This window comes from Aquila chrysaetos, chromosome 7 (genome assembly GCF_900496995.4).
Source record: "Aquila chrysaetos chrysaetos chromosome 7, bAquChr1.4, whole genome shotgun sequence".
Classification (NCBI taxonomy): Eukaryota; Metazoa; Chordata; class Aves; order Accipitriformes; family Accipitridae; genus Aquila; species Aquila chrysaetos.
In genome coordinates, this window is record NC_044010.1 from 6,181,081 (window position 1) to 6,203,568 (window position 22,488).

General features: G+C 41.6%; 1 protein-coding gene across 9 annotated transcripts in view; it reads left to right on the plus strand.

Annotated features, from left to right (window-relative positions):
- ZBTB20 (zinc finger and BTB domain containing 20) overlaps positions 1-22,488 on the plus strand; it is a 486,412-nt gene that overhangs the window by 158,777 nt on the left and 305,147 nt on the right. Inside the window, exons 1-2 of one of the 9 annotated variants that reach the window (XM_030021013.2) lie at positions 10,918-10,948; positions 13,450-13,535. The exons of 6 other annotated variants lie outside the window; for them this stretch is intronic. The gene's annotated coding sequence lies outside the window, so the exon portion shown is untranslated. Of the gene's footprint in view, positions 1-10,890; positions 10,949-12,938; positions 13,010-13,449; positions 13,536-22,488 lie in introns of those variants that run through there. 2 more of the 9 variants (XM_041125018.1, XM_030021014.2) reach the window with 2 other exon arrangements.

Genomic DNA, 22,488 nt, shown 5'->3' on the forward strand with positions numbered 1-22,488 from the left:
AAAACATACACAATACCCCATTTTCCTTCCCCTTCTTGCCTTCTCTCACACCTTCGCCTGGTCTGTTCTCCTGTACACCCGTGGCGTTCCGTAGGGCACTGCAAAATGTCCTGCTCCCCCTCTTGAGAAGATGGCTACCGAGAGTTCCATTTTATTTGCTCTTTGCTAGCACTTTCTCCATATGCACCCACTCCTCGCTGTTCTGCCCGATTATTATTTATCCGTTGCTTAGTCCTAGCAACATGCTTGGTGCTTTAGAAGCCAGAAAACGAAGGCTGTCTCGGCTCAAGGAAGTTGTTGTACAGGACAAATAGATGAAACGGCCCTTCTATTGTTCCCATCTTTACTGATGAGCTGTACTCGGTCCTTCCCTTTTTCAGCAATAGTTTATGAGAAGGTTGGGGTTTTTTTCTCAATCTGAAATGCGCGGTGCCTCTGTGAAGATCCTGTTGGAAGCGTTGTCGGTGTGTTTGGTCTTCTCTGGAGCCTCGCGGTTCATGCCGGCAATGCCCAAGGGATAGTAATCACCTTGACCTAAGCTGCTGCTGGGCCCTTTCACTGCAGATAGGGTATGCTGGTGTCAGAGGCTGGGCTACAAATGGTCTTCTGCTTGCCTTGGAAAAATGTAGGGCTAGCCTTGGTGCTTGTACTCTATGAATAATAATAATAATAATAAAACAATCCTAGAGTCTGATTACAACAAATAAATTCCATAACACCCTCTGCACTATATCTGTTGTTGTGCCAAAGAGCATAACATAAAATGACTGAGAACAACAGCAATTCAAAACAACAGCACACAATAGTGTAATTGGACCCTAAGCACATAAAAATAATGGTTTAAAAGAAAGAAGAAAAGAGGCAAAAATGGGACCATGGACTGGCATCAGGGACAGTGTCATGAAACTGCAGTAAGAGGCATGAGCCTAGTAGAAAGAAAAAGAGAAGGGGGTGGGGGGGTGAGTTACTTATGAATCAGTACAACTGTGCTTTGTTCTGCATGAGTGTTTTAATAGAGCAAGTGTAATATAAGGATCAGGTGGGCTCGTGGGAATGGAACAAAAGGTTTTGTAAAATTAAAGCAAAATAATTATAGCTCTAGGTGTAGAGTGAGCACACTCCAGCAGTTGATAGCAGGAACCTGCTCAGAATGGAGAAGGGAGGAGGGAGGAAGATGCAGTTGGAAAGGTTTTTTGGTTTGTTTTTTAAATATATACATGAATATACACACACATGCACACACATACACGTGCATATGTAATACAGATTTGTATTACGTACGTTAACAAAGACTTTAAACCAGTGACAGTTGTATGCAACTTTAGAAGTGACTAATATACCCACACACAAAAATGCATTAAAATGAAAATTTAAGGAATAGTCTCAAATGAATTAATTAACAACAACAACAAAAAATCATAGCAGAACATTGGCTTTCTAATGGAATAAAGGACTAAAGTCTAAATCAGACACCATCCTATGACACGGGATTTGTAGATATTCTTGCTGTAAAAGCCCCATGAGGAATACATACAGAGTGCCCAGTACACTAATAAACCGATCTCGAAGTTCTAGAAGTAAATATGATCATCTGGGGGTCACAAGAAAGCTGTCAGCAATGTATCACATTACAGAATCTCCCTCATTTGGGCAAAGCATTCTGCTGTGCTCTCTTGCAGAAGGGCTGTTTCCTACCTGAATTTAAGAATAGTTCTAGCAGCAGGATGAGAGCTTGGTTGATCACAAGGTGGCCTCCCTGTATCTATTTGTGTGCTTTTTCTTTCCCTTGCCATCCGTATGTATATATACCAAACTGCACGAGGATGCTGTGCAAAAGTAAAAAACAAAGCAAAAAACCCAGAACAGACTCCTGCCCCAAGACACGTTTTCTCTCTAAGATGCTGATTGTCCTCAAAGATGTAACTACAGAGGAGGTGCCCGGGATCCAGGAGTGGAGAAAGACTGTACTCAGGTGTGCATCCTTCTCTTTCTAGGTACGTCGCGTTGGGTTCAAGATTGTTCAGAATCTGCTCCTGTTTTGGGCCGTGACTTCCAAACAATTATGTTATTTTTCTTTGTAGTTATATTGAAAGAGAGGGTGAATTTTAATGCTAGCCCCAGTAACTCCCCACGGCGTTACGACGGGCTTCCTTCCGCTTACGCGCTGCTGTGTGGAACGTTATAAGGAGTACGAGCAGCTAGCTGTGATAAATTGGACCTAAAGCGAGAAACTGGTTTTGTTCCAGAACTCAAATTACGTGCCCCCCGCCACGGCGGACGGTTTCTGATGGGCGGGATGATTGCCACCTCATCGCGGCGCCTGACGCGGGCAGGCCGCGGAAAGGAGTTTCGGCGGAGCCCGCAAACCGTGGTCGCGGGCACAGCTACTACGGATGGCTGGCGTGCGAGATAAGGCCTTGGCGAGGGGCGGGGGGGGGCCGATAAGCCTGCCCTCCCACCACATTTCCCCCTTTTCTGTAGTCAGATTTCCCTTATTCAGAGTTTGTTCAGGATAATTGTTCACAGACAATATATTTTTGTGCTCGCGGTGCAATCGGAGGCTGTTCTCACTTGAAGCAGAGCACATCTCTTAGGTAGTGCTTTCTGCCAGAATGTGGAGGCTGAGATCAGAGTGAAGCTTTATGAGCTCCATTTGGTGCTTTTTACTTCCGTCTTGTTTCTTTCTCTGCAGGGGATGTGAAACTAGATTTGTCCTGTTTCCACAGCAGGGTTTTGGTTTATTTTGTTTTTCCAAAGCATTTCATTCGGTGGCGCAAATCCAGAGGAGAGTGTGTCGCAGAGATGGATTTGAATGTCAGACAGAAAGAGTTGTGTTTAATAAACTCTTTGTTGTAAATTATAGAAACTAGAGAGCAGGAGGACTCTGGTTAACGCAAAACATTCTGTGGTTAAATATTAAATATGTGCTTTAAGTATTTACCCCTTAAGGTAAAGAGCAATAAGAGAAGGTAACTTTGCTAAAAGGGCTGCTTGTGGGGTCTGAAGCTGAAGGCTGAAATTCTTTAATTCTGGGTACTCCTCTCAAACTCTTTCTACCTTCCATCTGGCTTTGTCTTTCGCCTTGGCGGTAGCTGCCTAATAGAACTGAGTGAAAGTATAGGACTAGTTAAAAAACAAAACAAAACAACCCCACTCCCCCAAAAAAGCAAAACAAACAAACAAAATGTTTTATAGGCTTTTAGAAAAAAAAAAAAAAGATGCTTTAGTAATATGATGCAGTACTTGAAGATGATAGCCAACACACAGACAGTTGAACATGTAGCTCCCCTTATGTATGCTACTACTGCTTATCTCCTGTGCTCACCAGCTTTTGGAAACTCCTTTCTGTCTGTATCATAGCACAAGTTACGTATCTGTGTTGATCTCATTTCAAAGTGATTTGTCAACATGAGCCTATTATGAAATTAAAGGTCAGTAACAGGCCAGACATTCAACAGGACAAGCACTGCACACTGCAAAGGGAGAGGTCAAGAATAGCTCGTCATCTCCCAAGTCTTCAGATGTGCCTTGTGAGCAGGGCGTTCTGCTGTTTAGGAACAGAGACGCTGTAAAGCTTCGGAGTCGAGCTCTCATTCACAGCAAGACACAATATGCCAGTATCTGTCACATTCCAAGTCCTTGCAACACTATTCAAGTCAGAGAATTGGAGCCCCAGATTCTTGGCTTCTTGTGCGATCAACTCATTTTCTTCCATGCCATTCCAGTAAATCCGACGTACATACATGCACATGCATACTCGTGTAGACATACCGACATTTTTCCAAAGTATGAAATTCAAAAAAGGGAACAAAAGCATGGGTTTTTTCCCTTGTCCTTTCATTTTCTGACAAAAAAGAACTTTATAAGTAGTTTATATTCTAGCTTTATTTTCTTTCATTCACTCTTTGCTGGGAGCAAAGTCTAAAGGATTAAGACAAGAACAGCCCTGTATTATATGTTTATTTAATTATATAGATGTATTATATACGTTGCTTATATAATAAAACCTGTTCTAAATTTTACTTAAAAAAAAAAAGTAGTATTTCCACTTTTGCTGAGAAAGAACTGATGCAACACTGCTCACATTTCCCTGCTTTCCCCCCATCTATTTTGGAATTCGATGAGCAATAACATACAGGCATCAGTAAAGACTGCTGTCCTTCCCTTTGCTCTTTTGTCTGAGTCTCCTTTTCCTAGGCTGTAGGAGAATGAATCTAGTCTGGCTAGAGAATTTGCACCCTGATTTTCTCATAAGGCAGATGAAGTTTTTTAGATAACAGTAGGGACAATTTCTGGTCTTATTGAAGTCGCTGGCAGTTCTCCAGATGATTTGTTATGAGATTTGGCCTTGAGAAAAAGGATCAGTCACACTCATCTCCTTTTTATTCTGAACTAGAATGACCCATATCACTACCCAGTGATGGCTGCCTAGGATACTAGCAGTGAATTTTTGGAAACTGATCAAAAGTTCAAATATATGCAAGAATGCATGAAACCCACTGTCTAAGAGACCAGAGAGAATGCAGTTGGCCACAGCAAAATACGTGATTAAATAGAACCAAATAAAACTGGAAGCTTGTTATGAAAGATCATCTATGTCCATTTTATTATTTTTCTATATAATGTCGTGTTAGGATGAAGCCCGGAACAGTTCTCTCAAACCTAAACTTACGTATATGTCTTTCTGCATTCTCTAAAATCTTTTGATTGCAGAGGACTATAAATGGTGCAAAACAAAGTCTCTTTTCCAAGTTCCCTACAGTGAGCAACTTAAGAGCATTTAGTTTTAGCTTGTATTAGGACTTCATGTCCTCAAAGAACAGATTCCACCCCTTTGATCTCTAGATATAAAAATCACTGTTTCCCATGTTTCCCAGTGCCTACAGAAGATCACTGGGGCCCCAGAAAAGAGCCAGGGAAACGCGGAATGAGGATCTCGCAGCTCCACTCCATTCCCAGCATGGCTGCTGACTTCTTGTGTAATTGGGAAAAAAAACTATTAGTGATCTCCAGTAATCCCTATTTCTGAAATGAATTTAAGAGTACTTATCTGACTTTAAAACACACATTAAGGAAGGAAAAAAATAATGTTGAAGAAACAGTCATACTCTCTAACCTTAACATCTTTCATGTTTTTATGTGTGCAGGTAGTGTGCAAAGTAAATTCACAGGCATGTGATTTTATATGGCTGTATCCCGTGCAGTGCCCCTTCCTATGGGAAAGGAGTTGATCAGAAGCAATACTCAAATCCAACAGTTTTCCCTGTCTTTTGGAGGGAAAGAGAGGTAGCGGGTCAAAGAGAATATAAGATTTCATTACAATACAGTTGGGTCTGCAGCTGAAAGCATTTCACTAACATGTTGCTATCCTGAGTTTTCCCTTTCAACATTTGTTGTAGGAGGTGAATTTTCCAGTTGGTTTGACTTTGCTGTCAAAAAAGTCAAGCTGATTTTTTTTTTTCCTTTCCTTTGATTAAGTAAATAAGATGTTAAGAGTAATTAAGCCAAGGAGAGCTTTAAATCTAGGTTGTTTTGGTTTGGTTTTTTTTAATTCCTAACCTGGTAAACAAACTGCTTGTATCCATTTTTACAGAGATAATTGAAAATCACTGTGCTGAAAGTATAGTGTAAAAACACCAGTTCTCACTTCAGAGCCAGAAACACTTTAATGACCTTCAAACCTCGTGTGTTAAACTTGCAAGTAAAAATCATGTTTTTCATTATTCTTGTTACCTCAAGGTTACTTCGGGGCTAAGGTTTCCTGTGAAGATCAAACAAGAGGGTTTTTTTCTGTCTTGCACATCCTCGCTTCTGCCCAGATCATGCCCTCTGTGAAAATACTAAACCTCAGACTTTGTGGCCTTGAAGCGGGTGGGAGGATTGCTTGGGTGTTTTTAAGGCTCTGATCCGCGGACCAAGAGAGGTCTGGCTTCTGTTCTCTCTGGCTCGGTAACCTTGGAAAAGTCAGTAACATATCTGTGCGTACATTCCCCAGCTGTAAAAGGAAGGGGATGCTATTTCCCTGCTGCAGAGGTCCTTTGAAGATAAACCCGCTCTCTGAAACCGATAGCGAGCCCCGGAAAAACGCGCGCGGGGGTCGGGTTCCCAGCCCGCACCGTGAGCCGCCGCGTGTTTTTCTCCCGGCGCACGGTCCCGGAGACGCGCCGGGAAATCACCCGCGCTTCAAGGCGATGCCGCGGGCTGCTCCGCTCCTTCCTGAGCGCTCCTGGTCAGCCGCTGTTTTGGGAAACCTCCCTGTGGAGTAGGGCTGTTGAGATAGAGGAGACTCCCGTGTGCTCCTCTCACCCTTGCAGGATGCAGTGAGTGAACTTGCCCAGCCTGGCTCGTTAATTTGGAGGGTTTGATCCCCTTCACGCGGTGAGAGTGGTTGGTTTAACGCTGCAACGTAGCGATTCTTCTGTGATTTATTATCTGCAAATGCTAGTGTTCCTGATACGCTGCTTTTCTAAATGTTTTGCTGAAGCCTTATTCACATAGGCTGATCATATATGCCCCAGATACAAACGGGAGGACAAAGTTTCCCGTTCCATCTGCTGCAGTCTAGAACGATTTTATCCACCATTCACTAGGGGAAAGCAATTCTGATTTAAATGGCACATAAGCGGTGTGTTATTAGTCTGATAGGATAAAGTATTACAGTTTTTTCCTGGTGGGTTTTTAAATCTGAGCTGGAAATAAGTGCACTGCATGAACTCTAAGTGGAAACGTATAAAACAAAACAAAACAAAAAAACCCCAAGCTTGAGAAATATCAGAGGCTGGAACTGTACACCAGCGATGTCTGCTTAGCACCTGGACTATTGTTAAATCTCTTCTGAATGATTTTTCCACCAAAATACCTGGCCAGCTCTTCTCCAGCAGCTTTCAGCAGAGGTAGGCAGGAAAGCCCATCAAAAACCAGACAAGCAAATGCAACTCCCTCGTAGCCACCGCTGTTTGGAAGTGAACAATTAACAAATGCAACCTCTTCACTGATGCCCTAAATTCCTGTGTCACTTAGTAACAGCCTGTGCAAACTACGCCTCCGCGCCTGACCTGAGTTATATCATATTGTCACGTTGTGGAACAATCTATTGTTGAATGTGCACAGAAAATGGATTATAAGATTCGTTTAGTGAAAAAAAAAAAAACCAAACCCAAAACACCACTTTGGCGTAGAGAGCAAAATAAAAAATAAGTTCACGTGCCACGCTCGGACTGAGACATGTCACTACATACCTCCGTAGCTTCCTAACGCTGCTAATGGGAAATAGCAATAGCATTTATCTCCTCCTGGAGCCCTGTCTGGAGAAGTGCTGGGCTGCAGCGGACCTTGGTGCCTGCCAGGAGACAGCTTTCCCTAGCAAGCCGTTTCTTACTAATCACCTAGTCGCTCTTCCTTAAGGTATGGCTGCCTTGGGTCAGGTTTGGGGCACGGTCATGCCTTTATAAATTTGTGTTAGCAGTGTTGATTTTGGTAGAAGTAGCTCAGGTGTTGCTGACCAGAAGCTGTGTTGATTTCTGTAGGAATTTACCTGGGTGAAGACATAACACCGATCAGCTGAATTTTAACTGTTGTGGACCAGTTTACCTGGTTAGTGTACTTAAAGGTGGGCTTAATTTGCTGGATTTTTTTTTTTCTCTTTTCCTCAAAATTAATATTTTCTTCAAGTTTATTGTTTGGAATTCTACTTTCTTCATTTGTAAGTAGCTGAAGATGCTCAGCTGTGGCTAGTGTGTAACAGTGGTACATGTTACATAGATAATGCTGAGAGTTAATTCAATGGGGAGATGGGATGGAGATGTTAGTACCGGGAGCCTTTGTGACACAGGAAAAAAAAGCACTGAGTTATTTTGAGAGGGATTTTTCTTGCTAGACAAATCACCGCAGAATGCCTGTCCAGCTTCGGAAAATAAAAACACCTTTGAAAGTGAAAGCAAATAGGTGCCGCAGAAAACAAACGTGAGGTTAAAAAGTTAGAGCGACCACGTCGCCGTTTTCCTGTCAATCGGCTTTGGAAGGGATTCCTACCAAAACGCGCACGGTGAGACAGTTCAGCCCTGCTGCTAAAACATCGTGCCGCAGGAGCGCTCGCTCCCCGGGCCGCCCGGAGAAGAGGGACTGCTGCTGCGCTCGGCTGGGGTCCCTCGGGGGACGAATGCGAAGGAAGGAAGCAGATCACGGCGTACGAAGCCTGAGAAGTGACGGCGTTTTGCACTGAAGGCAGCTGCGTGAGGTTACCTGAGGACAATGTCTGGCTCTACTAGCTGATTGCTTAGAGCATTTGGAAAAAAAAGAGAAAAAAAAAAAAAAAAAAAAAAATCCAGTTAATGGGGGCACCTCCTAAGCAAACCAGATATCCCTTTTACCACGCAGTCCCTGTTGAGAAGAGTATAATTTTACATTAATTACACTGGATAAGTAAGAATTTGTTATGTTCTGACTTTATCCAGTAAATTCCCATTTAACCCAGTTGTCCCTATTAAGTATGTCAGTTTTTCTTTCAAAAGCTCTGCTGTGCAAAGACAAATTAGTATATTAATGTGAAAGTACGTAATTTAAGACAACAAAAATTAGGAAGCCCTTATCCATTTTTTTCAGAAAGAATTATTTATTACAGAATATTACAACAAACTGCTTGCTTATACTTGTTTATAAAAATCAAATTTATTTTTGTTCATACTGTTTATTTTTCACTTCTAAGCCTTAACAACAGAATTATACTTGTCACTGTCATTTTCTTTAATGTTTTTAATTTTGTTCAAAGTTGATTTAAAGTTTCATTTTCACATTCTCATCTAAATATTGAAAATTTGACCTGAAAGTACCTCCTAGGACTGATCTACTCTTCCCTCTTCTTAAACTATACATAACATACACTAGACAATGGTCAGATTTAATTCTGAAATGCTTTTAAGTCAAAGCCTAAGGGAAAACAATTAGTTTATCTTGCATAGAATTAGCATGTAACTCTGTTTAACCAAAGTTCAGTACATTTCCAAAGGTTTTCCCTCGCAAATGGCCATTGGAGAGCAGGTCCACCGCTGTCTTCTTAAAACCCAGGATAACTCTGTTGTTTACGTCAAAGGATACAGGACAGTCCCTGCCCAGGCACTTGGAAATTCTCCTGTTTGGAAGGCACAAGGCACTTGTATAGCTGGGTCTATCAGCCATCAGGTGTAGGCTTTGTGCCCTGTTTTTAGAGCTTTCAGAGGAAAATCAGTTTTAGGGAGGAAAGTTAAATAATGTCTAACATGAACTAACCATCAGTTTGGGCGTATGGTACTGTAAGATATATGTGTGCAAGAATCCCCCAAATGACCGGGTTGTTTAAGCATGTTTCTAACTTGTCTGCTTTCTAGCAGCTGATATACATATACATATATACATAACAAATGCATTTTATTAGGGATGTTTGATGCCTCTGATGCTGTTTGTGCTCAGAACGTGGTATTTTAGAACGCACGTTTTCAGGTGAGGAATTGCTGTTACATTTTATCATCCTGTGGTTTGAATTTGTGGAGATTCCATGGTTTTCTACAATATCGCTGCATCATATGAAATGCACACAGTCCTTCTAAATGCAGTAAAGCATCCAGGGTGTGATGTTAATTTTTAGTTTTGGGCCCACAAGTTGGTTTTACTCATATGAGAAGTAGCCAGACCCAAACTGATTTTGGCAGATGATGCATTTCTATCCTAAAATGCATCCTTAAATGGATTCTTTATCATACTATTCAATCCCAGGTGGGTAATTTTCTTCTTCTGCTCCCTATAAGGGGGTTCCTGTTTTGTATTTCAGAACCTAGATTTTCATTTAGCAATTACTGTGGGTGATTCAAGTCACTCCTTCTGTATTTTATTAATTTTTGCCAAATACAGTATTTCTCTGCCTACTCTTGATTGAGCAGAATGGAACTTGCCTACACAAAATTTCTTAGGAAATACAATTTGCACATCCAGATTTCTAACTACACCCACTCTCCCCATTATTGCAAGGTGTTAATCTAGTTGTATGATGCTGCCTGTACAGATGCGTACATACATACCCTCTTTAAAAATAGGTTATGTGCCTAAATCCTTACGAGAGAGCTCAGATACCGAGTTTTTCTAGGTCTGTGTGCTCACTGAATACTTAGCCCTTGTGGTTACTGCAACAGAGTTTTTGTGAAGGCTTTTCCATGTCTTTAGAAGGTGCTTTTACTAAGTAGTTTTAATCCTAAGTAACAACTGAGTTCTTTTGTAGCAAAAGCAGCTACTAATTTTAAAAGTTATTTTAAATTTACACATATCCATTTGAACGGTACTTTTGATTTGAGTAGTTCTCTTCCAGAAATCTACCCTGGAGAAAATGTTTTTAATCAGGTTAAAATGGAGGCAAGATAGAAAAAAAAAAAAAAATGTTTGCTGTGGCGTGACTGCAGCAGTGCTAATGAGCTCTGCTCTAATACATGAAGGAACATATGGCCCCCATCTGAATACAAACTGGACACAAAGCAGTAATTCAGCTGAGATGTCCTGAATATTGTAAACTGGGTGAATGTGGTTGAAGGTGTTTATAAACGGTGGCTGAATCCCACACACTGACTCACTGCCTTCTAATGTCCGGGGCTCAAGGTGCAATTTGTAAGAGTATAGAAAATGACCAGTAGAGGGAATTCTTAATTAACGCTAACAAAATAGCAAACTGAAGTGTTATGTTATGAAGAAAAGACTTCTTGTGCTCATGACGCAGCAAGAGACGGATTACGGAGAGGGCAAGTTAGGAGAAGAAAAATCACAGGACAAGCAAATTGAGTATTTACTGGCAAATAATTGCTCTCTTAAGCTGTGGCTCTCTTCCTAAATTCTTGGCATTCCTGAGCGCTAGAACCATTTTCAAAAAATGCATCGTTACAGAGTAGATGTAAAAAAACCTCTCAAAGGCTGATGGTACAGACTTGTGCAGGTAAGAACGTGTGTATTACTGCATATATTTCTGCTGAAGCTTTAGATTGTCCATCATTTACAGGACTGCTACATTTTTCTGTTTCTGGGAGGACTGATGTTTTGGTTTCACAGCTATATTTCGTCTAAAAGTTGGGGAAGCGGACATAGTCTTCTAGGCTGTGGTGTATGCTTTTCTATCAGCACAGATGTATCGATGTACAAGAAAAAAAAAACAAGCTTGTGGGAGAAAGTATACGGCCCAGTTTTATTTAGTTTAAACGGGTTCTGGCTTTTATAGAGGTGCCTCTAATTAAAAAGCTACACGTGAGCTTAATGGGGGGCAGGAGCATATTGCCCCTAGGTGCTTGCATTGCTAGGCAGCCTAATTCACTGGAGGAATGCTTGTGAGGTGCTGCAGGGAAGGAACTTTTTCTAAGCAATTCTTGGGGACTGCCTGCCTCCCTAGGGCTTCCCTAGGTGTGGCTCCCAGGGAAATGAGATTTCTGGGAACCCCCTCTGTTTGCTCCTGTATACAGTTTGCCTATACCCGTCTCCTATTCCTTTCCCTTTGGAATTTGACCACTTGCAGCCAAGTTTGATGGGTGAAAGTCTCCAAGATACCTAAGCTTCCACGTGTTTTTTGAAAGTAGGCACCTGTTTAAAGGGGAAAAGAAAGCTCTTTTAATGACCCCACTAAGGGAGAGGCTGCCTCACAATTATACCCCAAATTACACATCAGAGACCAAAGGCAGACAGGAATCCATAAGAAAGGAGGCTCCTTTGGATGTCCATGAGCTGGCTCAAATCTACAGAGAATTTTATTTTTGCTTATTCCACATGCGAACTTCATTTTCTAATCGTAAAAAAAAGTCTGTTAGGGCATGGAGGACTATAGGTGGTTAAGAATATTCTGCCTTAAAATAGGACTCTTATTCACATCTTAATCATCAAATAACAAAGCGGTACCATTACCATTTTTTATCAAACCTACCAAACGTTTTTCTCCATTTCTGCTCCCCATTTCATCACGTGCGTTAAAAGGAATGGCCAAAACAGTCTCACTTTTCACAAGTAAATAGCACGTACCCCTGAAGACCAGAAACGTTCCTTTGATTTTACAGGGATTTGATTTTGGTTGTACAGACCCTGGTCAGGTGGGGTATCCAAGCTGCACACTTGATTGATGGGCATATATGCATTGCAGACATCCCTCTAGAAAGCTACATAGTAAGCATCACAGAACCCAGTATCAGGTCCTTCAGAAAAAATGCTAAGTTCCCCGTAAAGAGTAATGGTGATTTAACCTTTCCCACAGGGGCAGTTTCTCCTTAATAGGTATCAAATTGAAGTTCACTTGTGTCTTTAAACACAGGCAGTTTTCAGTCCTCATACTTTATTGTACCATAATTGTGGATATTCTGTTTATTCAGTACTATGCTAATTATTTCTATAATTATAATATATTTATCATTATTATAATGGTTTCTATTATTGTTATTATTATTATGGCAATAATTAGTCCTTTTTAAACTCATAAAATCTTGGCCCTTCTGATGTCTTGGGTACAGAGTACTGCAAGTTAATTATATAGTATGTGGATGAAAAATAATAATCCTTTTATTGGTTTTAATGTTCTGCCTTTTAGTTTTAATGACTGTCCCCTCTTTTCTTGGGAGGTCAGATTTATTTTATTTTCTCTGTGCAGTTACGTTTATATCACTTCCACTATGTTCAGTCTTTTTCATTTTATCTGTCAGTTTGAAGCTTTCTAAACTTTTCACATATGGAAAGCTCTTGAGGGCTTTAATGAGTCTTTTTACTCTCTGAACCCTTTTTGTTTCTTCTCTATCCTATTTGAGACGGGGTGATCAGGGTTGACTGCAAGATCCGAAGTGACGGCATAACGCCAACTTATGTAACGGCATTATAGTTTTCTCAAAAGTATTTCCTTTGGCCCGCCCGTCTGTGTGAGGCACTGAACAACCCCACCAAATCCTCGGTTTTCTGTTCCTGAGTTGGGTTCCGTGAACTTACCGTGCATTGAGAGATGGAAGCAGTGCAAATTATTTCTTTATTTCTGGTAATGGGAAAGGCTAACTACAGAATCCTACGGAAAGTTTTTTTAAAGTCAAAAGAGAGATCCGTGGAGAAGGATCCTTGTACCTTGTGTACAGCAAACTGGAAGGATTCCATAAGCTGGGGGGGGATGGCTGACATGGAAAGGAAGTACAGCTTGTTCTGTGGCTCCTAGACCATCTGCAAGTGACTTGCAAGAGATGAGAGGGTGCCAAACAAAAGCACAATTGTGATATAATGGAAGTATGAATCAGTCATTGGTCTACTCTTAGTGGAAAAAACAGGCAAAGCCCAGGACTGTTCCTCGGGTGGCACTACGATACTTCATTCTTTTGAAAGATGCGTGTTTCGGGCATTAATTCAAGATCAGAAGACCCATTAAAATGTCTGGAAAAAGCTTTTTTTCAGTTTAGATTATCAAATTTTATCTTTTTATTTCTGCAGATATATAGAGGCATGCTGTAGAAATATGTAATACGAAGTCCCCAGGTCCAAGTAGAGCATATCGAGGTGACTTTTGCTGGGAGCAAGTGAGTTTTATTCCTATTCCTTTCCTCTCGCTTCACCCCCCTTCTCCCTTCTTTTGCCCCCTCTTCTTGCCCCTCCCTGCCTTCCACCAGGAATTTTCTTCCTTAGTAAAAAATTTGCCTGGCCTGGTATATTTTTCTAGTGTAAATGATCACTTTCAGCATTAAGGTGATAAAAGATACTTTATGCCTTCTTGGTTGCCCAAAAGATAACAAATAGATTTTGAAAAGCAGATGGTTGACTAGAGAGCCCTGAGGTATCGCAGAGCTAACAGGTGCAGCTCCCTATTCAGATTCTGCAATGGAAAGAAATCCTGTTTCCCAGACAAACCAGAAAAAAAAAAAGGAGAAACAGCGAAAAGATGGACTTCAAGAGTCCAAATGCATGTATTTTTAAATTGTATTTATGGTAGGTGATGCGGGGACAGCGTTTGTACGCTGAAAGTAGCCGTCCTTTGCTAAGAACAAGGCAAGCCTCCTGGCTAAAGCAAAGTGCTGGAAGGTAGAGACCTGCACTGAATTCTGGTTATGGCCATCGACTAGCTGAGTAATTTGCACAACTCTATGTCTGTCTCCCACACAAAAGCAGGACAGTAGTGGAGGAATAACTGATGTATCCTTCTACAGATCATTGTGAACCCTGTATGGCAAAAGCTAAGGAAGGAAAAGTGTACTACTGTTGAAACTCTAGATACTGAGGCTTCTCCAAACATGTTTCTGAAGTGCGTAAAGTTGTTCAATACCTCAAGCAAAACAACACATATAGGTCATTAGCAAAGAGAGAAAAATCATACCATTACCGTTACTTCTTTCTAGTCGCATCTGTTCCTCTCTTACTGGTTTAATATGGGGTCATCAAAGTATGTAGGCAGCCTTCCAGTGGTTAAGGAGCTATGTCTGCGCTTTTTCAGTTCTTCATGTTTTGATAGAGCTTAGCTTCTGTGAGCTATTGATAACTTCAGATGCAATTTATTAGGGTTTTGTTCACACTATCGTAAATCCCAATTCAGAATGAAAATGGTTGGAGAATAGAAATGCTTCATTGCTAATAAAGTCATTAAGCCCTAATTTTGTGATCTTAAGATTGAGCTGTCCAACTGAAATCCCTGGCAAGTGCTTGCTGAATCAGGGCCGTAGTGCAGGGCTGGGAGCTCTTCATTGTCGTAGGTGCTCTTAAGGACATTTGGTCTTGGGATGCGAGAGGTCTATGAAGTGGTGTAACCTTTCTCTAGATCAGAAGAGCTATCCTTGCAGAAGCAAATAATTTATACAAGGCAACAAAACGACTTTCTTGCATTGCTGGTGGTAGAAAAAACAGAGACCTTAAATTCTAGCTTTCTAATTCCAGTACTGGAGAATAGGGTCTTCTGTTTCAGGGCAAAACAAAGGTAAAGGAAACCAAGAGGATAACTAATAAGAATTTTAGCTAGACAAATTAGGAAAGAGAAATTAGAAAAGGGCAGATAATGAGCATGGCTCTTACTGCCCAAGCATTAAATATTAAAGTCTTTAAATTCTAGATTGCAAGAAAAGCATTACAGTGTGTTTAGTCCTATTAGAAAACAAATTCATAATAACCATAATCACATTTTAAAATCAATGAGTACAGGAATAAGAAGGTATTATAGATCAATAATCTTATGCAAAAGTTTTTCTAGGAGTTATGGAATCGGGTACATCGTACTCTCAATTTTTCCGTAAAAACATTTTTCCATTAGTCATCAGGTTGGAACAAAGTTTATAAAAATTGGAAAAACAAGTCATAAGAGCTATAAAACATTTTGAAAAGTTAAAATGAAAAAGATGAATAGGACGGAAAACTTTTTGAGCAGTTGGGAGAAAAGAAAGTAACGGGGAGATTTTTTTCTGCTTTTGTTTAAAAGACGGGGTCTTGATGGAGAATTAAGCGGGGAGAATACTGTGGCCAACTGTGAATATATGATACCGTTAGAGGAAAGATTGCTCTCCTGTTCCTATTTTCAGACAAATTGCCTTAGTCGTCCCGGTCCTTTGGTTCTACACAATTATCAACTGAGCTGAAGAAGATCACCCTATAGCTGTGAGTAGTAATGAGGCTTTAGCATTTCTTCGCACATTACTACTCGAATGTGACCTCTCTCACTAGAAGGTTCACCTTTTCATTATAAAGGTGTTACTTCTTTTCTGCATATTTAAAGCATCGCTCGGGTTACTATACAATCCCTTCACTGCGAAGCAGTAAAAAATTCAAACCAACAGAAGTTCCGGAGAGCTTCTTTAGCCTTGGATGTGAAAGGTGGTCAGTGAGGGAGGTTTCAGTATACTAGGACAGGAGTTTTGAAGGGGAGCAAAGGAATGGATACATTTAGGATTATACTCAGAATTTTGTATAAATTATGCAGGAAAGGCAGAGAAGTGCCACGAACACATCCACCCAGGGAGATGTCAGAGACAGAATGAGAGCTGCCATCCAAACCTGGGATGACATCTGAAATGTAAATAGATCTAAGGCAGTGATCGTGTCCTTTTATGAAGGCATTTGTTCTTTCCATGATGATTTTCCCCCTCACAACAGTTCACATACTCTCCTGTGGCACAGAATTGATGTGACCTCATGAAATTCCACGAAGAGTGGAAATCAGACAAAATGGATGTTTCTACAAGGGGCAAATTACCCAGTCCTCTTAGAAGTAAAGGATATGGTGGTGTGAGTCAGTCCTCAGAAAATGATGCTTGAAGTGAGATGGATAAAAGGTGCTTGGGCACAGAAGCTCTAAGTGCTGTGAGGAGGTGATACTGCGTGGCAGATTTACCTGGGATTTATGTGCTGGCAGGAGGACAGGTTTGGGGGTAGGAAGGCTTTTTATGATCAAGCAGTATAGCTCAAAGCAGCGTTGGTTTTATGTGTGTGAATGATAGACAGTGGTGAAACGGAGTACAGCAGAATCCTAAACCAAGCGATTGTGATTGGGCAAATTATAGGGGGATTTATGCTCTCTGCAGCTATAGCTCAGATGATTTGGCTATGCTTTTTCTTTTTCTCACCCTTTTCCCAATTTATTTTGTATTATGTATCATGCCTATAATTGTATTCTCTGTTGTTTCTCTCTTGACATGTTTAATCCCACAACACAGTCTGGTCTTGATGTTTTCCTTCTCTTTCAAAGAGTCCCAAGAGAGAGAAGCAAGTCAGGTAGATGTATTTGACTTTGGAAAATGAGTTGATGCCAGTTGCAAAGGAAATAAAATATATCACAGGGGTCTGCTGCAGGGCGGGGAGTGAAAATGTTGCTCGTTTGTGACAAAAGATTGCCTTGAAGACTCCTTCAGCTTGATCAGTCTGAAACCCATGCCTCACTGTTTCCATTACAAAGGCTTTTATGTTGCCGTTTCTTTTGGAAAAGGACTTCATCTCTATTGAAATAAATCCAAGGCTCCCCAAACGTACTGTTTGCTTTCAGGCCCAGCACATGAGAGCTGTGCATCGGGGTCACATTGCAGAGGGGTTAGGAGAACGTACGTGATTTAGGATGGCCAAGGAGTCCGCGTGTGAGCAGCCCCAGCGTGGCAGAGGAGCCGCAGCGTTGGGCTGATATACAGCCCGCGTTAATTCTGCCAGGACTTCGAATGTGGGGATATTTGGACGGCGCAGTCGCGTTGCAGTTACGGGGCCACGGCTCCTCCGCAGCCCCGGGCGATGGGTGCGGCGCGCGTACCGCACCAGAGGACGCGGCGTCGAGCTACGCCCGGCACAAGGGGTCGCGGGACGGGGTTGATGCTAAAGCACTGCCCCGCGCGCGTGGTGCTGCGCCGCGGCGGGGGACTGCGGGGCTGGAATCAGATGAGGGGATCTCGGCCTCGACGAGGGAAAGCCAACACGTCTTTATTTTGCGTGGGGCTCATCTGGTTTGCATCTGGGAGGCAGGACTTTAGGGCCTGTATGATGCGTGAAGGCAGAACGGTATTTGTATGATGCTGCCTTGGTTTCAAGCCTAGCTCGGTGGTAATCATTCCTTCAGAGGATCTCGGTCTGGCCGTGTTCGTTGGAGTTGATCGTTACAGAGCCTTAGTACATTAATTCAGGTTCTCGGTAAACAGTGGCTCAGTATCCTCCCCAAACTCCCCGTGGCTTCTTATCGTGAAGACATAGCTTTCTGATGTGCTTTTTCTTTCCCTACTCCTGAGGTATCCCTAATCTCTTCTGAGCATCAATTCCCATTTTTCAGTTTGCAGCAGAGAACTTTTTCAGTGCCTACCTGTGGAGCTCATTCCTAACCTATCATTTTGATATTAATAGTTTAATGTAGTAGTGTTAAAATACTGCTACGGTCCTGATACATAGAAAGACAGAAAATAAATGCACCCTCTGGAAAAGGGACAATCCAGTCTTTAAATTAGTGGTGGCCATCCCTGGTGGTATGTTTTGAAGTTCAAAGTCTTTTTTTTTTCTTTTTGTTTTTCTTTCTTTAGTGTGTTTCTCTATTTGCATCAACTGCTGATGCTTTTACCTTAAATTTTTTTGTTTAGAAATCTTACAGGGTTTTTTGAAATTTCTATTCCTCTAATTCAGCTTTTAAAAGAAACTCTAAAAAATAAATTAAAAAAAAAAAAGAAAGCAGCTCTCGTGTAAGGTTAGCTCAAGTGAGCAGCTGCCACTTTGTACTGTAAGTGGGCTTTGTATTTTACATCGGCTAACCATTGTGGCCTGCAGTGACTCTGGATAACAGTCCACGAATCCAGAAAAATACGAGTAGAGGTGGCAGGGGTGTTCACACTGGTAAGTTACTGATAGGAGAGGACGCCTCATTTCTAGGAGACCACTCTCCTTGTCTCTTGTTAGCTTGAAACCATCTGGTTTTAAGCAAGCTCAGCAGAAGGGTGGAGGCTGCAAAGAGACTGAATTCCTATAGGTTTTTTGAAAACCAGAAATGAGGCAGAAATTACTCCTGCCCAGCAAGGGAGCCGGCAGCGTGCACTCCAGAGACCCAAGGGTTGTCCTGCCAGCTGGGCCAGTCAGCTCTCCCAGACTGGTGTGGTGGTTAGCACCCGTGTTTCTTGCCCCCGAGTGCTTCTGGGTGCGCGGCCACGCGGTGCGGAGGAGGGAGCTGGAGGTGCTCTGAGCGTTGGCCGGAGGGAAGAGCAGAAGAGCACGTGAGGAAGAAGTGGTGGGAGTGGGAGAGGGCAGTCGTAGCTGGGAAGGCTGGGGATATCACGGCCGGGACGTCACGGAAGAGAACCCAAATCCAAAGGAAGCCAAGCCTCACTGATGCTGTTGCTTGTGGGATGACTTGCTTAATGACTTGCTTAATTCAGATACCCTCTTGTCTGTCACCCTGCCCAGAGGTATTTTAACAAAGAAGCATCACTTTGAGATTAAAGACTGGAACCGGAGGGGAAAAGACACAAGTTCTGGTCTTTAGATAATACCTGTGAACTTGACAAACTGATTGTAACATCTGTGTGTTGAATTCTTTTATCTCTGAGAGAAGAATAAAAATACGTGTGTGCTTCAGAGGAGAGCTGAGATACTTCATCCATTTGGAAATGATTTTTCTCCTTTAGGAGACAGATGCTTTACCTTTTCCATGAAAAGTTGTAAATGTTTCAGAAACAATTAATGAAGCTTCCTGACATCCTCTTGGGTGAGGAAATATGATTGCTGTGGGAAAACTGAGGCAAAAATCTGTCATGTGAATATTTTATTTTAATAGTTAATGAACAGGGAAAAAGAAAGTATTACTGTAAAACACATGGGCAGGACTGTGGAAAACTTTGGCAGAGAAAGGTACTGAGATAAATTCTGTCTTGACTGGCATCTCTTGAAGGTCAAAGTGTCTACCCAGTGTATAAGGCAGGATTAAATTTGGCTCATGGTGTAAATATAATCAGAAGACTTAGCTCTTACTATACTTAATTTCAAAATGCACATACTGCATAAGTCAGTCTTGTAGAGTGGAAGTAAATACTTAGGAAAGTGACTACATGAAAAGATAAACTTCCCTTGGTTTCACATCAGCAGTAGTACCATTACTTTTTACATGAAAGCCTCGCTTTTTTTTGTAAACAATACCTAATCCCCAGATAGCATGGCTCTTCCGTCGATGGCGAAAGAACTCGATCAAAATACACCACACCATCTCGGGGCGTTGGTGTGGTGTACAGCTAGCATTTCCTATTTAAGGATTTGGAAATTGAGACACAGAGAAATGAAGCAGGCCACACAGCAAATAAAGTGGCAATTGAGGAAGAAAAAACAGACGCCCTGACCTTTTCCTCGCTGTTTAAATCAGAAGATCCATAGTGCTTCCTTGGAAGTACGCACATGTTCTTACAGTTCAAGCTGATTTGTGTTCTTGCAGGCTGTGTGTTACCTCGGATGATCCAATTGTTTTGCCTCTCTCATCCCAAGACCCAAGTCATGAAATCAGTAATCCTAGGTAGTCTCACTTCTCCACTAAGGCAAGCCTCCCTTTCTTTTAATCTCTAGTAGGTTTTAGACTGAACACACACCAAGCAACATTTGGAACTGCATTCACATCATGTTACTGGCAGATTGTAATTATATGGATATGTATGTACCAGTACGCGTTGAATATTATCTGTTAGTCAAGCATATTATAAAAGAAGAAAAAAAGAGGAGCTTCAGCTGGTAGGAAATGAAAAATTTATGGTGAAAAAAGACAGGGCCACCCGTAACCATCAGATACATACTGACACTAAATGATTATTTTAGATTTGGGGGGGGGAGGTTACAGTAAGCTTCTCAAGAGTCAGCAATGACTTTATTTTATGTCCCTGGAGTCAATGTGGGGTTTACTGTACACTTAAGATTAAATAGACTAGTACCGCATATTGTGAAAATCTCACCCCTAAATAAAACCAGGCTCATATGAAAAAAACCCAAACAAACAAAAAAATCCCAACAACGACGGAGTAACTCATACCCACTTTTGCTTTTGTGTTCTAAGGGAAGACAGTGAACAGAAATAGGCATTATTTCCTACTGAGGGAGAGGTGGTGCTTTCCAGCACACGCCTTATTTCAGAATTGCTTAGTTTTTTAATTGGCTTGCAGCCTGGCTCATCTGTGCATCCAGAGGGTTTTCCTCTGGCCTTTTTAAATTCATAAAGTTGAGTATACTAGACAAGACTGCTTTTCTCTTTCTACTTGTTTATGCCATTCCTAACTGGTAACACAAATAGAAATAACAAGCTAATTTCGTGAGGTTCGTTTGAGAGAGAAAGGTGGGGAGGGAGAGCACTCTTCAGCCTTCTGAGGTCAGAAGTCACAGACTGGTTCTCCAGCAGCATCACAAGTTTTGGGCTGCTCAGTTCCTTTCCCTGGGCAACTGCAATACTCTCCAACTCTCAAGCTGTCTAGGTGCCATGTGTGTCTGATCCCTCATTATGCGGTGGGGTTAGTTATGATACCTAAGAGTTATCCTGGTTTTACTGTATTTCTGTTGGTCAGAGTACATTAAATGGCCATATTTTCCTCTGGCACTCAAAATCTGGATGGTTCCTTATTTTGTAGACGAGGGGAAATTCACTTACTGGTGATGTTCATGACAGAAATACGTGAACTGTCCGCTTCCATTATGGCCATATTGGAGTCCGGATTCTCTAATAACTGTATCAAAAGCAAGCTTAAGATGGAGGAGATCTGGTTACCAACTGATCTTTACTCATAAGAAATAGACATTTATGTTCTTTGTATCCCTGAATTGTAAATCAGGAGGGACAATCATCATTCTGAATGCCATGCTTATTCTCAGCGCGATGTGTGTGGTGAAGAAGGCATTGAAAGAAAGCATTAAGGCTAGGATAACATCAAAGAAAATGCTTCAATTTTTATTCTCCCTTCCATGGTGGATTAATTAAAACAGAATGAAACACCAGCTAACTTGAAAATAAAAGCAAATGTGTTTGTGTAGACTATGGCAGTTTATTCTGAAAATCCAAGTAAATTCTTCTGTCCCCCAAACCATAGCTCTAACAACGTAGTGCTCTAATAATGTAATCCTCTACCTTGCTTTCTTTGACATACCTTCTCAAATTCACTGGCTAGCCCACATGGTTGCTATGAGATTTTTTTGACGTCCTGTGTCACTTTGTTGGCTTTGAGAGCTGTAACGGGTAACTCTGCTGGACCCAGTATCTGCTGATATTACATTGTGCTTGGCACAGAATGTAAACGGGTGATACTTCGTTGCACCAACCCTCTCACTAGGCTTTGAAATAAAAAGTTCAAACACATCCCCACTGGGCATGCGACACGTGGTGGTGACTGTAGGAAAATGGGAAGTAGGAGCTTTTCAGGCAGAAGGAGTCTAAGTAAACAACCTCAGTCTACGGCCTCCTTTGAATTAGAAGTTGCATGGCACACCATCCTTGTTATCCAGAAAAAAGTGTCTAATCCTTTTTTTTCACAGCTTTTTGCTTTATTTTATTTTACAATGACTACATCCTGTATGACAATGTCCTGTCCAGCAGGCAAGCATTGCTGTGGAATACAATCCTAAGCCCCACCAAACCGTTCCCACAACCCAGACAGAGCTGCCTCCTGCTTCGGGACACACCAAGACAGCCACAACATTGAACTTCATTCAGCTGGAACTATGAGATGTTTTTACTATTTGACAAAAATAAATCCAGAGAGTAACTAAATGAGTTCTCAAGTAGCAGCCAAGGTAAAATATGCGTGCATGAAAGGGGTGTAAAAGTCAAATCCCGAGTATGTAATGTGGAAGCCAGTTGTAATCAACAGCTTGCTTGTCACGTGTTCAATGAGGAAACGTTTAATTGTTTTCCCAGCTTTATGAGGCAAGGTGCCTTATAATGCATTTTTCCCATGCATTATGAGGCAAGGTGGGCTGCTGGTTGAAGCAGGCATTGTGCTACTGAATTTGTCTCTAGTCTTGGGCAAGTTAATGATTCTGTTTGGGTTTTGTTAGCAGAAGAGAGTGGTACGTGTTTCT